At 42.6% G+C, this 14,624-nt stretch overlaps 1 long non-coding RNA gene across 1 annotated transcript; it reads right to left on the bottom strand.

Annotated features, from left to right (window-relative positions):
* Positions 1 to 8,108: 8,108 nt before the first annotated feature.
* LOC137473370 (uncharacterized) lies at positions 8,109 to 11,195 on the bottom strand. Its single transcript, XR_010998732.1, has 2 exons — positions 10,487 to 11,195; positions 8,109 to 8,438 (listed from the first exon to the last, which is right to left on the bottom strand). It is a non-coding gene; the product is annotated as an uncharacterized lncRNA (long non-coding RNA).
* Between the last annotated feature and the right edge of the window lie 3,429 nt (positions 11,196 to 14,624).

Here is a 14,624-nt window from a genome sequence, read left to right as displayed (position 1 = left end):
GTAATTAGATTTTAAAACGAAATTTCCTTGTTTCTGCTCACTGGTCTCTGAAATATCAAGAGTTTGAATCTATTTATGAAGGTCCAAATGAAAGGTGTGACATGCTTTGTCTGCAAAGTGGCAGGAAGTTGGCATCCTGCCTAACTTTCTCTATGTTCCCAACTTTTACGTGGTAAAGAGATGTATGGATTTTTCATTACTGTATTGTTTGGTTTTGGTTTGGGGGTTTTTGTTTTGTTTGTTTTTTAACTATTTAGGTGGTGCTCTTAGCTGAAATGTGACACTTTTTATTGGAAGGTGTACAGGAGTAAATGAGATGGCGTTGGTTTGCCCCATTCTGGTAGCTTTCCCACTGTAGTCACCCTGGAGCACAAGTGCTGTGGTACTCAGCCCCACTCTGTCCTGCATCCTCTTGGGATGTAAAATCCAAAAGATGTTTCCTGTTCTGAGGTTTTTTTTGCCACGCCATCAGTTAGTTGCAGAATCGTGAAGAAGAGGGTCAAAGCCTTCTGGGTCTGAGCCTGGAAAATGGGAAAAAGAGGAAATGAGGAGGAGAATGGGCACAACTAGAGGGATGCTCCTCTGTCTAATAGGGGGTTTAATAACTACCTTGGGAACCACCTGTTATTTTAACAGCCAGTTCTGCTCAGCTGTACTGAACTGCCTCCAGAAAGCTTTGGCAAACACCTTTACAGAGATATTTGTAGGATAAATAGACAGCAGAGATTTTTCTTTTTTTTCCTAATCTTACCATTTAGAAGTTGGCTTATGCCCTAAAAGCTGGCTATCTGTACTCCCTCCAATGTGATCTCTTTATTGTAATAATGATATTTTATTTTTAACTCCTGCTGTAGTGATTCTTGTCAGCCACAAAGCTCTCTGGTCTCTTCTGAAAATAGTGTTTGGCTCTTCATCTCTTGGAGGATACAGTTGGTGGATAGGAAATCCTGTTCCTCTAGAGATCTTATTCATGTGTAAGTTTCTAAAAATAATGTTTATTTCACACTTTAATTTGTGTTTGGCCTTGCTCACACCTTCTCTCATCTTCTTTCTACGTGCTTCAATAATTTTATTGTCATAACATACTTGGAAATAAAGACTGTGAAAGGTTTGAATGAATTAACTGCCTGGTCAGATGTTCTGAAAGTTTGGTCTGTAAATATAGTGCTAGTCTGGATCATACAGTACCCTCTAGTACCCTGTTGTCCAATCCTATTGTTATTCCTGTAAAGACTTACTGAAAGGTCCTCTACTGTTGGGAAAGGACTCCTTTGAAATGAATTCTTTAAATATAACTCCATATTTGTAGAATGAAATAGGGAATGTAATATTCTATTAAATTCTGTGTTCAAATACCTGTAAAAGTTAATCCTGCCTTCAATTATAAAATACATTTCTACCTGGTAACAAGTATCAGAAAAGTAAGCTAGCTAGAAATACCAGGAGCACACCTTTTGTTGGATGTCAGAGATCAGAGATTCCAGAGTTATCCCCATACGGTGTGACTGTACTCACTGCTGGTCTGAACAAGACATGAGCAGCACAGGTTGCAAGTCTTCTCTCCATGATATGAAGAGAAGGGCATGAGGTCCTGCAAAGCCATTTGTACCTCACTCCTGAGCTCCTGGGCAATGAGTAATGGAATGTAGCAAGTCTGGGTGGTGTGCATGGAGGTCTTGGCTGCAGCCCAGTGAGTTAGCCCTCATTCAGTGTGTCTGATACCACAGCAAGTTTGTCTGCTAAAAGAGGGAACATGCCAGCCATGGCAAGAGAATGCATGTGTGCCCTAAAGTTGGTTTTCTGCAGCCTCTGTAGTGTGGAGCATGTTATTGTGGGTAGCTCTTTCATCCACAGCGCTAATCAGGTCAGCTCTGTGCAATCCCCCACAGATGCTGTGACTCATGTATTTGTGTTCTCCCTGTAGCTCACTTTTAAGTTGGCTTGAAGTCTAATTCTCCTAGTTGTCAGTCTCTTTGGACACATTAAAACCTGGGTGGGATTAGCATACAACACAAATATGACTGCTGTTTACAAGAACTTTCATACTGACTGCTTGAATAGAAGATCCTTGAGCTCTTACTATCTACCTTCCTGCAGTCCCTTTTTCTTGCTCTTGCATGGTTTGTTATTCTGTGAGGCTGGCAATGCATACACTGAAAAGTACCAAGAGACCTCTTGTGAGCCTCATTAAGACAAGACTTAAAACTTCCTTGAGATTAGTTGAAAGTCTGAGGAACATGCTCCCCCCTGAAAATAACAGCAGGAATTTTTTTAATCTTTCTGCATTCATGCTTAGGCACCTGAGCTGTCTGTCATTTGGCATTTTTCTTTGCTTAAAATTGACGAAAAATAATTTTATGTACAGTGAAAAGTAAGCGTGGATAACAGAGAGAGATTCGGAATACAAGGAATGCTCTTCTGTGCGTGAACTTCGTTGGGTTTTGGAGGGCAAAGCTGCTACCTGTTCCTTCAAGAAAGGAGTCACAACTATTTCATGCAAAAATCCAAAATGAGTCATGTATCATCTGTACTTCCCTACAAGCAAAAGGCATGAGGAAGAAAATCTACATCTAGTATTGCTGGTGCTTCTGTGGCACATTGTCTCTTCAGACTCTTAGTACAAACATTAATTCATTGACGTGATTGCTTTGCCCAAGATCACTTAGCCTTTTGCTTTCAGTTGTAGAGCTCATGTTATCGAATTGAACCGCCAGACACTCAGACTCAAAGCACCCCATGGAAGTTACATTAAGTAAACCATCAACCTGTTGGATGATGATGTAGATTGTGTAAGATGTATGGAAATTGTGCAAGATTATTCTAGCAAATAAGAGCAGGTAAAAAGATATCAGCATGCAAAATAATTTTCTATTTGCTCTCTGGGATGATACTAATAAGCCTCTTATTTTTATGAGGCCAGTTTTGTTAGAAATTCTATTCAAAGGCACAGCTGGCAACAGCTGGCTGTAGTATGAAGCATCTATTTCAGCACTTCTAATTCTCTGTTGTCTTAAGTTGAAAACATTGCCCATTCAACATGATTTCTTTTGCATGCAGGCTACCAGGAGTAGTTAGCATCTCAGGAGAATGGCTGTCAATTATGTTATGTTATTGTATGTCCTCCCTGCCAGACAGTTTCATACAAGATGTGCCCTAAATAGGAGCAAAAGCACAGTCTTAAAATGTTAAAAAAACTGCTTGTAAGTAAAGAGCAAAAAAACTGTAGGCTGAGAAAAAGGAAGAGTTGTGAGAGCAAGCAAGCAGTAGAGGTGGCAGGCAGAGGTCTTGGTGCGGTAGCTGTCAAACCGTCACCGCTCTGCTCGCGCTGCCCTGATAATGATCTCGCAGCAGTGGTATCGGCTCCTTCCACAGAGACACGCTGTGTTTGATCACAAACGGATGTCAGCGTGCTGCACTTTTCTCCAGGAGTTTTAAATGTGAATGCTTGTACCCTAACAATGCAGGCTGTGCTTGATGATCCTTGGTCTGTCTAAACTAGTGGCAAACTCCTTGGGATAGAGGAAACGATAGTGGCTTGTTCACGCATTGACAAGAGAAAGGAGGGGGGACTCTGCAGAGCTGGCCTTTGTGGTCAGGGGCTGATGTGCTCATTACTGACTCTTTTACCAGCCTTGCCAGCATTCTAGGCTGGGCTCTCCTTCTTCCTGGGGTCAGGAGGAGGCACACTCTGATCTTGGAGAAACACTCAGGAAATTATTTAGCAAAGGCAAAGAGGCCTCTATGAATTTCTGTGTTAGAGATGACTCTGAAATCAATACTCTGGCCCAAATGAATGGAACTATTCATTTTGGTGGGGTGTGGGTGGGAAGAGACCAGGATTTAAAAGACTGCCAGATTTTGTAAAGGCTCTGCACTGTTCCTACAGTGTGTGTCTAAGAGCCCTGGCCAGCCTCTTCCATTGCAGGGAGGTACTAGTGAACAGGCATCCTCTGAATCATGGCTGCTCTCCCATCCCACCTCTAATTGTTATGATTCCTGCTTTCCTTTATAATCTCATCTGAAGCTGCCTTTGCCATCTTGGCTGACATCCTGCTTGACCTCCTAGCCCCTTGTCTTCTTTCCCTCATCCCCCTTGACTTACAAGCCCAGAGCAACACTCCCACTCACTGAAAGAGCCTTGCTCTGTTTTCCCAAAACACTGGTCCTCCTCTGATCGGTTTGAGCACGGCTTTCTCTCTCACCTCTCCACTTCTTTCAACAAAGCATATTTACCCTCTGCCCCTTGCCTCACTGCCCTCTTGAGACCTCCAATCCATTAATGTCTATCACTTTTTTGTCACTCTCGGCATCCTCTCCCTGCTGTCTGTTCTCTTAAGTGATCTCAGCTATTGCTTCTCTACACTTCAGTCTTTCCTTGACCCTCAGCTCTTTCTGCAGTGCCTCATCAGAAAATCTGCCCCATGAATCCACTCAGCCAAGCTTCATGACAACAGCTATCACCACATTGTGCATGTCGTCTTCCCTATTTGTTTTGCTTCTTCTTCCCTCTATGTCCTTGGACATCACTTAAATTCAGAAAAAAATTTCCTTTAACTGTCCTGTCACCTATTTCTCCTTCAGATCTTCTTCTGAAATCTCCTTATGTTTTGATACAAGAAACATTTGGAATAGCAAACGTTATTTGATGCTGAAGATGTTGTTCTTCTAAACATCTTCACGTGATTTGATCTTCCATGCCCTTTGTTATCTGTCAGCTTCCCATACCATATTTTGGTATGTTCCTTCATACTTCAGTAATATATTGTTGCTAAAACCACAAAAATGTTAACAGTGCATGGATCCATCCGGACAAGAGAGCTGAACTCTTTGCTTGCTGCCTGAACAGGAGGAAGATGCTGTACTTTTCTCTTTCTAAGAAACAGGGTCTCCCCAGTTTGGTAATATATCTATCTGCTTGACCACACACAGCTGCTATTGGTGGGGATTGCACACATAGCAATCCTTCCCTGCTTCATGGATTTTCCTCTAAATTTACCCCAAACTGTAATTTCTGTAAATACCTTCTGTGCTGTGCTGATTTTGGCTGGGCTAGAGTTAACTTTCTTCACAGTGGGAAGATGAGGCTAAGTTTTGGGTTTGTGCTGAATGCAGGGTTGATGATATAGAGATGTTTTTGTTACTGCTGAGCAGGGCTTACACAGAGCCAATATGTTTTCATACAGCCATGTTTGCGAGGAAGTTGGGGGTGCATTGGAGGTTGGGAGGAGACACAGCCAGGACAGGTGACCCACACTGACCAAAGGGATATTCCAGACCATATGACATCATGCTCAGAATATAAAGTTGGGGGAAGAAAGAGGATGGAGTGACATTTGCAATGATGGCGTTTGTCTTCCCAAGTAACTGTTATGTATGATGGGGCCCTGCTCTCCTGGGGATGGCTGAACACCTGCCTGCCCATGGCAAGCACTGAATTAATTCTATGTTTTGCCTTGCTTGTGTGAACTCCTTTTGCTTTCCCTTTTAAAATGTCTTTATCTCAGCCCATGAGTTTTTCACCTTTTTAACTTTTTCATTCACTTCCCATCCTGCTGGTGAAGGAGTGAGCAAGTGGCTTTGTGGGGCTTAGCTGCTGGCTGAGGTTAAACCACAATATGTGCTTTGCACTGTTTTGCTCAAAAATATTTTCAAATGGCTCTGCATTGTCTTTTCTACATTAACAAGTGAATCAATACTGCCAGCAGCTGATTCCTGAAGAGGGAAGGCACAGTAGGGAAGCACTATCTATCACGTGCCCAAATGGTTATTGTTTTAATATCCTTGAAACATTAACAAATCTGCTAACAGTGCTTAGCAGTGAGTTCAGGAAATAAGTACAATTTTCTCTGCTGGTAATAAGTTTGTTCAGAAGCCCAGCAGCAGTCTGGAAAGAGTTAATGGAGGCTTGTCTATCTCTGAGAGCTGTTGCTGCAGCCCAGGCAGGATGGGGCAACAGGTGGAAGGCAGGAGGGTGTTTCAGTCCAGTTCTTCTGAGATGTAATCCTGCAACAGGACAACCTGCTCAGGGCAGGCACAGGGCTGCAGTGTGGGGGCCCACCTCTCATCCTCACTGTAGGTGGCTCCAAACACTCTTTGTCATTCATTCCTTGTAGTCAGCATTGCTTGTAGTTTATTTTTATGCTACTGTATTTGTCATGATACAAGTTCTCTGACTCTTTACTGTAGAAACTCTTCTTGCTTATTAACTTAGGATGAGTTTCCTATATCTCAAATACTTCTACCTGGTACCTAAAGTATCTATTTATTTCTCCTTTTTCTGGGGCTTATATCAATTAAATTTTATGTACTCCTAAACAAATATGTGTAGGATTCATATGTGTTGTTAGATATAGTCAGAGCCCTGAGTTTTTTGACTGCTACTCTCCAGAGAGCTGTCTTTAAGTTTAAACCTGCAACTTGTTCAGGAGCTAATTTTTTGTTACCTCTAAAAAAATACTGTCCAGAATTCTTTACAGCAAAGGAAGACCATTCCTCCTAGAAAGAGTCTTAGTAGCTGAACTTTGGTTACAGTATTTGCTAGGAAAATTTAGCTGAGTTAATGTAAAAAAAATAAATTATTTTAAATTAAATTATGTTTTTGATGCAATCATAAATTTGAAAATGACTCTTGCTTTCTACTACTGAAGATGGAAAAGTGAATATCTAGAAATAATGCTGATTACAAGGACTATAGAATAGGCTGTAGAGCTCCCAAAGGAAACCTTGATTAAAGACGGCACTAAGCTCCAAGGAAAATGGAGACTTGGAAAAATCTCTCAAAACTTGTAACTTGAGAACATTGGCCTTTATGGAAGGGAAGGAAGATGGATGATGCTTGAACTATGCCTGAAATAAAAGTGCCTTTACCCTCTCCTCATGATTAAAGCTTTTAAAATTTTCCTGCAATACTGTGATTGTGCTTAAATATATATTTGCTTTTGAAACTTGACTAGTTTCAGGAGGTTCCCTGTCTTAATTATAGAAGATTTGTGTTCAGTTTCTCATGTTATACTCCTGTATTATAAAAAAAAAAAAGAAAGCTGGAGCAAATCTTGCTAACCTCTTAACCCAGGAATTGAAGAAATCACTCTAGCTAGTAAAATGGCTATAAAACCTAAGAGAAACTAGTTTAGAAATGAGGAGGATTAAATATTTTCACTTTCAAGGGCACTCCTCATACAGGTGTTGGTCCAGCTCTTCCCTCTTTGGGGCTTCGTTCTAGTTGTGGCCCTGGCTGTTGAATTGTTGCACCTGCTTTTCTTTTTGATGCACAATAACTTGGAGTACTGGAAATAACTATGAAAGTACAGAAGATTGTGGAAAGCTCAAGCTTTCATACCCAAAGCTCAGCTACATCTGCATCCCCATTTTACACATGTTATAAAGAAGTCTTCTAGAACAACCTGTCCTTCCTTTGACCTGGATTTGTGGTCCTGTGGGAGTCTGAAGAGGGACTGCAGGCTTGGGCCTCCTGTCTCCTGCAGGAATGTGTACCTCAGACATCATTTAGCTGTTCTGGTCTGTGCTCTATACTTCATGGTGTTTGTCATCCATATGTTCAAATCACTTATGAATAATAGCTCTAGTCAGCAAAGGTGTGATATGCCATTCCTGTAGCCCTTGCTGCTGGTTGTTTGGATGGTTAAAGGGTTTCCCCTCCCTTTCCACCCTATAGACCTTCTCCCTGCTGTCTCCAGCCAGGAGGGCAGTGAGGGTTTGCAGATGGATGTGTCCCAGCCCAGACCGTGGTGGTTTCTCTTTGAGTGAGCCAAAGCTCCTCACTGCCCTAAGAGGAGAGCACTACCTGATCCCTCCCTCCTACCTGCCAAGCAAGGGCATGGACAACAAAAAGTGCACTGGAGCAAAAACAGAAGACCCTGTGCATTGGCTGTAAGAAACACAGACTGTAAGTCTCCACTCTCTTGATTATTATTCTTTAAAAAAAAATTGAAACACAATATAAACAAAAAAACACCTGTAGCCTTGTACAAGTTCTGCTTATTTGTGTTTCATATTTGGAGAAGATCAAAAAAGAAGTTATATTGAGGTGCCAGTGAGTGGCAGCTTAACTGAAATATTCATAGTAGTCCAGACAAAGACAGTAGTGCTTAGACTTTGATCAGCACCTTTAATCTCTCCTATGACAAATTAAAAAGATTTGTCTTCATCTCCAGCTACTGGAGTTGGATCCAATCTGGTGCCCAGATGACTCAAGTCTGGTGTCCTGTCAACTTTAAGGAAGTTTGGCTCCAGGACTACTTTGCTGTTACAGTCTAGGGCATAGGAAAACAATGCAGACTTTGGATACATTTCATTTTGATCTCTGGAGATCCAACTGACTAGTCATGACTGTGAATGTGGCCAGTTTGTAGGAAAATTGTCCCACATGCTGATTGTATATCTGATGTCTAAATCTACTCTGTGGATCAAAGGGATATCTGCAAGGAAGCAAGAAAGGAAGTAAATCTGAAAACAGCCCTAAAACTTGTACACAACATCTGAAAGGATTTGGCCCCCTTATGAACTGCTCACTATTTTGCCACTGCAATCTGTGTGAGAGCCATCAGAAACACTGGAGGAAAGCAAAAGTCTAAGACCAAAGCAGAAAAGACTTTGCCTTAATCTAATGAACTGAAAAGGGAAAGATTTCATTTCCAAAAGCACATCTGCATGATGTGAATTGAGCATGTCAAAGACTGAACACAATGGCACATACTGAAGGTACACAGAGTGACTAATTGGCACATTACCAATTTCTTGTAAGAGTAATTTTAGTGACACTGCTACACTTATACTTGAATGACTTTGCTCCTAAATAACAAATTAATTTGATAACACTTATTAAAATAAAAGTAGTTTCACAGGACCTCTTTTATGAAGTCGTTGTAAACAGTGAATGGACAATATCAAAGCCTCACTTAGCAGTTCCAAAAGGTATTAGTTGGGTTGAGAAAAATAAATAATTTTTCTGGGGCCAAATTACAAGAGAAATCATGTATATCTGAGCATTACTCAACCAATTATGGCAGAAAACACTAACATGAATATTCTTCAGAAACTTCTTTTTTAGTATTACTAGGAGGAGATGGAAACCATCTAGGTTCAGCAGGCCTTGACTCCCATTCTTATCACTGTAGACTTCCTAAATTATTTTCTTCTGGTCTATAAGTGGCTGTATTACATAGGTTTACTCACATTCTCTCTCAAAGTCGTGTCAAATTCATCTTAGTTCCTCTTAGGTACAGAAGATACACCTCATAAGAGGAACCACCATTTAATCTTTCTTTGCCTTTACTAAGCTGTTTGACATTCTCAAGGGCATAAATATCATGGCCTTAAGATGAACAAATGATCAGTTCCCTGTCAGATGGAAGAATAAGTAAAGCATAGCTGAGATTTGACATTGGTCTTATTCTGCTTGATGTCTTTCATTGCTAATGGTAGGCAGTTACACGATGGAGTACAGAAAGTCCTTACTGCAGAGACAGCAAGCCAGAAAAGGAAGAGTGAACACTTCAGAGAGAAGCTTTGGAGCCTAAATGATCTTGATGAATTGACAGCATGGTCTGGAGGAAGCAGGATGTTTTTCAGCAGAGGCAGGGAAGAAGACAAACTCAGCACCAGGAGCTACAGCTTTTGGAACAGGGAGAGCCGAACTGGGTAGGTAACAATGCACTGAGGGACTTGTACTCCATGATTTGTGTGGCCTCTGGGCAGCTGAGCTCAGAAAATGTCAGGTTTTTAAAATTGTCATTTGGTTACTTGTGCATTTTTGGGCTGATTTCTCAGGAGAACTTACGGACCCAGCTTCCGTTGAAATCAGTCAGAGTTTTACTCATAAATACTTTTAAAGTATCTGAATCTCTGTTCCTCATCTGTAAAATGCAGAAGATAATATTTCCCTCTCTCAAAAGTGTGCTTTTAGCATAAATACATTAGAGATTGTAAAGAATTAAGATGCTCTGGTAATAGGGATAATATAAGTACTTCAGATAAAGCTGTTTTTCTTTCTTCCTTGCACCTCTCTACATGGCAAATTAGACTAAAAGTAATCCAATATAGCTTTCTCATCCTTACAGTATTTTTATTCAGGCATTTACATGCTTTATATTGCTGGGGTTTGGCACTCTCCTTTAGGGCACAGCACGGAGAAGCACTGTCTGAGAATTGTAGAAAAGATGGGACAGAAAATCTGAGCATGTGGATACCAAAAAGGTTTCTTGGCAACAAAAATAATTGGAGAACTCCCAGAACTTTCCCTTCTTCCATTTGACAGTTTTTTTTTCTTATAACTTCATAACAGAGTATCTCAAGTTGGAAGGGACCCCTAAGGATCATTGAGTACAGCTCCCACTTTGTGATAAATAATCCCAAATGGGGGATTCCCCTTCCCAAATTGGTTCAAATTAAATCCCTAATAGCCACCATTTGGAAGTATGCACTTTTAAGCATATTTGGTTAAAGCCTTGCTATTTGCAAACCTTACCTTAGGCTGCAGGAAATACAGGAATATACAGGTGTGTTAAGTCTCCTTGGATTATACAGTGAAATGAAGAAGCTTTATGCATGGTTCTTCAGGGGGATTTGAACCAGCAGAGGACAGTCTGTTTTTAAGTGAGGAAGCAAAAAAATGGATGGAGGGAAAATCTGCATTAAGTATGTCCAGAATGATCCCAGATAAATATTCAAGAATAGAAAGAATCTATATAAAACCAAGGGAAAGAGCAATTAGAAGAGAAGCCCAAGTCCATCTCCCTTTCTTTTGACAGCAGAAGAGTAGGAAGCTAGACTTGAACATTTTGAAGCACATTTTGAATTGTGGGATAGTTCAAATTTTGATCCAAGTATCAGTTCCCCAGCTGCTGAGGAGGTGTGTAGGATAATGACAATTAGTATAAACCAGTAATGTCAGTTTTTAGTAGGGGACTTGCATAGCAGCAAACCAAAATGCTTTTACTGCTTACATAGCTTTTGTTCAAGACAGTTAACGTCAGAAGCAAGGTGACCAGTGGTGACTAACAGACTAGTGCTCCTAGTCTGTTGGCTCTTCCTATTCCACTCAGGAGAAGCAGGTTGAACTGAACATAAGAGAAGTTTCACGAGCAGTCTGCTTTCAGCAAGTGCAATGGCTGGCTGTGCTTGAATCTGGAGCCAGAGGAACCAAAGGGAGAGCATGGGGAGGGAGCAAAAAGGAAGTGGTGTCTGTCTGTTGCATGACTGAAGTGGTGTTGCCTGTAACACTCAAGCAGGAACCAAGGTGTGTGTTGGACAGAGAGGTAAATATTTGTGGTGCTTTGGTTTTCAGGAGGGTTAAGACTTGAGACTTTACAAATCTGGTAGAATAGTCAGGTTCCTTTGATGTGGAAGTAGTTCTGTAGTAGGTCTGTAGTGGGACTTGTGTTTTGTAGTTTCTAAAAGCAGCTTTAATAAATATATGTTTTGCAGTGGCCTATGGAGAAAATTAGTCTCAGGATTTTAATATTCAAGGAGAGTCATGCCTCTGAGGGCCCTTGAAATGCACTCAGTCTTCTAGGGCAGTTTCTGCTCCTGTGACTGGGCTCACTGTTAGCACAGCAGCAGGCAGAAATTCAGGCAGAGTGTTCCAGGGCTTTATCTTGTTACTCTACCACACTGTGATCCTGTTCCTATGACGTCTCTTTGAGTTCAGTGGCAGCAGATCCAGCAGCCACAAGTGAGCAAGCATCAGACCACCAGACAGAAGCAGCTACCCAAAGGTTTTAGGGTTTGCCCATGCTGGCAGGATATATGAATAGCAAGGCATTGCTCATGTGCGATTTTAACTTGTTTGTGACCAGATGTGCTTCCAGCACTTCACAGTGCAACTGAGGCTGCAGCCTTCTGGGAAGGTACTCAAATTCGTTGTTATTATGAATCCAAGCCCAGTTAGTGTGACCTGAGGCCATATCATGTTCACTGCACAGAGAATCCAAGCAGGGCTTTGCAAGAAACACCTGCATGATTTTTGCCAGTGGTTGCCAGAGTACACAGTTGTTGTCAGCAATTAAAAGATCAGGGAGATAAGGGGCAGGATGGACTGCAAATTATTCATAACTTTAAATGTGCTTTAGAGGAAAAAATGTAGTTTTTCAACACATAACAGCATTGATCATGAGTGTCAGGAGTATTACAAACCCTAGAATTTACAAACCAATGTACTAGGTTGTGTTTTCTTTAATAAGTCTGTGCAAGGAATGGGAAGATAAGAGGGTTAATTTAAAAAACTGGAAACATCTTAGGAGTTTACATATATTTTCTGAAGGAAGCTTAGGGATCTTCCCTCACAGAATTTATCTTCTCATTTGATAAATGTTTTTTCCTTAAATACAATTTTTGTGTCATCCTTGATTTTGAGGCTGGAACTTGTCTGTGACTGCTTGTTTGTGAAGGCTCTTTATGCTTTCTCACTATACAATTGTGAAATGTCTGAATGTGCTTTGATTTGCATTATTTCTTTTCTTTCTTCTCATCCCAATTTTCAGCTCCCTTTTGTCCTGAGAAATTAAATAATTTTCTTTTTTTGGCAGCAAAGCGACTGCCTTGTTGGAGTAAAGATGTTTTTTTCAGCTGTGTCCTCTTGCTGCAAGCCCCAGGCCAGACGCCCTGACAGGTCACCCTGTGATGGCACCAGAGTCCTCTTGGGAGCAGTGGGAGCGCTGTTATTCACGGCAGTGCCAGGGAGGGGATGCCAGGCCCAGCTGGCCCCCTTGGTGCCCCTGAGGCAGCCTGGGCTACACCACACGCAGAGTGCCTACGTCAGGAGGTGCAAGGCAGCCAGCAAAGAGCCCACAAAGCAGAAAGGCAGGCCCCTGCTGCCAAATACCATGTCCTTATGCTCTGCATGCCTCATCGGACACCCTGCAGCAAGGGTTCATTATTCAGCCTCTTCCTTGCCCTGCCACATCAGCAGGAGGTTTGCTGCCAGGGCTGGTGGGCCCTACACCACACCAGGACCCAGAGCCCAGCCCGGGTGAGGCGAGGGCTCGCTCTCCCACTGTGTGGTGGGCAGGGAGGTACCTGGATGTAAGGGCAGGCTCTGTGGCCCTCCATGTTTTGAAGGGAGGGAACAGAGCTGCAGGAGCAGCTGGAAGGGGAGCAGCAGCAGGCCAGCAGAACAGACGTGTCCTGTGGCTCCTGTGGTGCCACATTGCCATGGATGAGCTGTCTCCCTACCCTCACCCAGATGTGGCCATGCTGGGTGAGCCACAGCCCCTCCTGGGTTCCATGAGTCACTCCCCGCCTGCAGACTTGCTGTCATGAAACGTGTTTGCTTGTAGCCCCTGTGACTTATAGGTGAGTCAGGGCTAGCTGTTCTTGTTTTCTCTTGCCTCAAAACACAAGGTCTGGTGAGCAGCAAAGTGCCTGAAGCTGTCTGAAATCTCAATGATACCAAGTTGTGTGGGAGTGTTGATCTGCTGGAGGGTAGGAAGGCTCTGCAGAGGGACCTGGACAGGCTGGATTGATGGACCAAGGCCAATAGTATGAAGTTCAACACACAAGTGCCGGGTCCTGCTCTTTGGTCACAACAACCCAGGCAGTGCTACAGGCTAGGGAAGAGTGTCTGGAAAGCTGCCTGGTGCAAAAGGACTTGGGAGTGCAGGCTGACAGCAGCTGAACATGAGCCAGCTGTGCCCAGGTGGCCAAGAAAGCCAATGGCCATCCTGGCTTGTGTCAGGAATAGTGTGTCCAGCAGGAACAGGGCACTGATTGTTCCCCTGTACTTTTCACTGGTGAGGCCATACCTTGAGGTACTCTGTTCAGTTCTGGGCCCCTCACAACAGTGACACTGAGGTGATGAAATGTGTCCAGTGAAGAGTAATGGAGCTGCTGAAGGGTCTAGAAAGTAACTTACATGAGCTGAGAAGCTGAGGGAGCTGGGGATGTTCAGCCTGGAAAAAAGGAGGCTCAGGGGAGACCTTATTGCTCTTTATAACTACCTGAGATGAGACTGGGGCCAGGTGGGGATTGGCCTCTTCTCCCAGGCAACCAGTGGCAGGATGAGAGCAAATGGAATCAAGCTTTTCCAGAGAAGGTTCAAGTTTGATATCAGGAGGAATTTCTTCTTGGAAAGGGTTGTTAAACTTAGGAATAGATTGTTCAGAGACATGATGGAATCACCATCCCTGGATGTGTTCAAGAAACAGCTGCATGCAGTGCTCAGGTTTAGTTGACATGATGGTGATCAGGCAAAGGTTGGAGTCAATTATTTTGGAGGTCTTTTCCAACCTAAATGATTCTGTGATTCTGTGAAAGTGCCCTGCAGGTTTAAGGCAGGGTTGCAGATGAAGGCACTTCTGCATGAGGCTAGGTTGTTGGGATTATACTTGGAGAGAATTTAATAGACAGTGATGGAAGGTAGATGGCTCCTGTTTTTCATTCAGAGTGGGAACTGTGCTAACAACAAGGTGAATGGAAGCCAGAGGACAAGCAGTGCTCATCCTTAAATGCTGCCAGGCATCTCAAACCTATTGTGTGTGGTCTGTTTGTGGCTCTTTTGGTCAGTTCTCTTCAGATGAGCATAAGTCCTGTCCTCTGAAAAGATGTGTCAGGCTTCCCCAGCTCTTGCCTTCCTAAAGCCCCTTGCTTTGAAACCTGACCCTCATGCA

The sequence above is a fragment of the Anomalospiza imberbis genome, chromosome 4, assembly GCF_031753505.1.
Source record: "Anomalospiza imberbis isolate Cuckoo-Finch-1a 21T00152 chromosome 4, ASM3175350v1, whole genome shotgun sequence".
Taxonomy (NCBI): Eukaryota; Metazoa; Chordata; class Aves; order Passeriformes; family Viduidae; genus Anomalospiza; species Anomalospiza imberbis.
The sequence above is the reverse complement of the archived record's forward strand: the minus strand, read 5'-3'. Positions and strand labels throughout refer to the sequence as shown.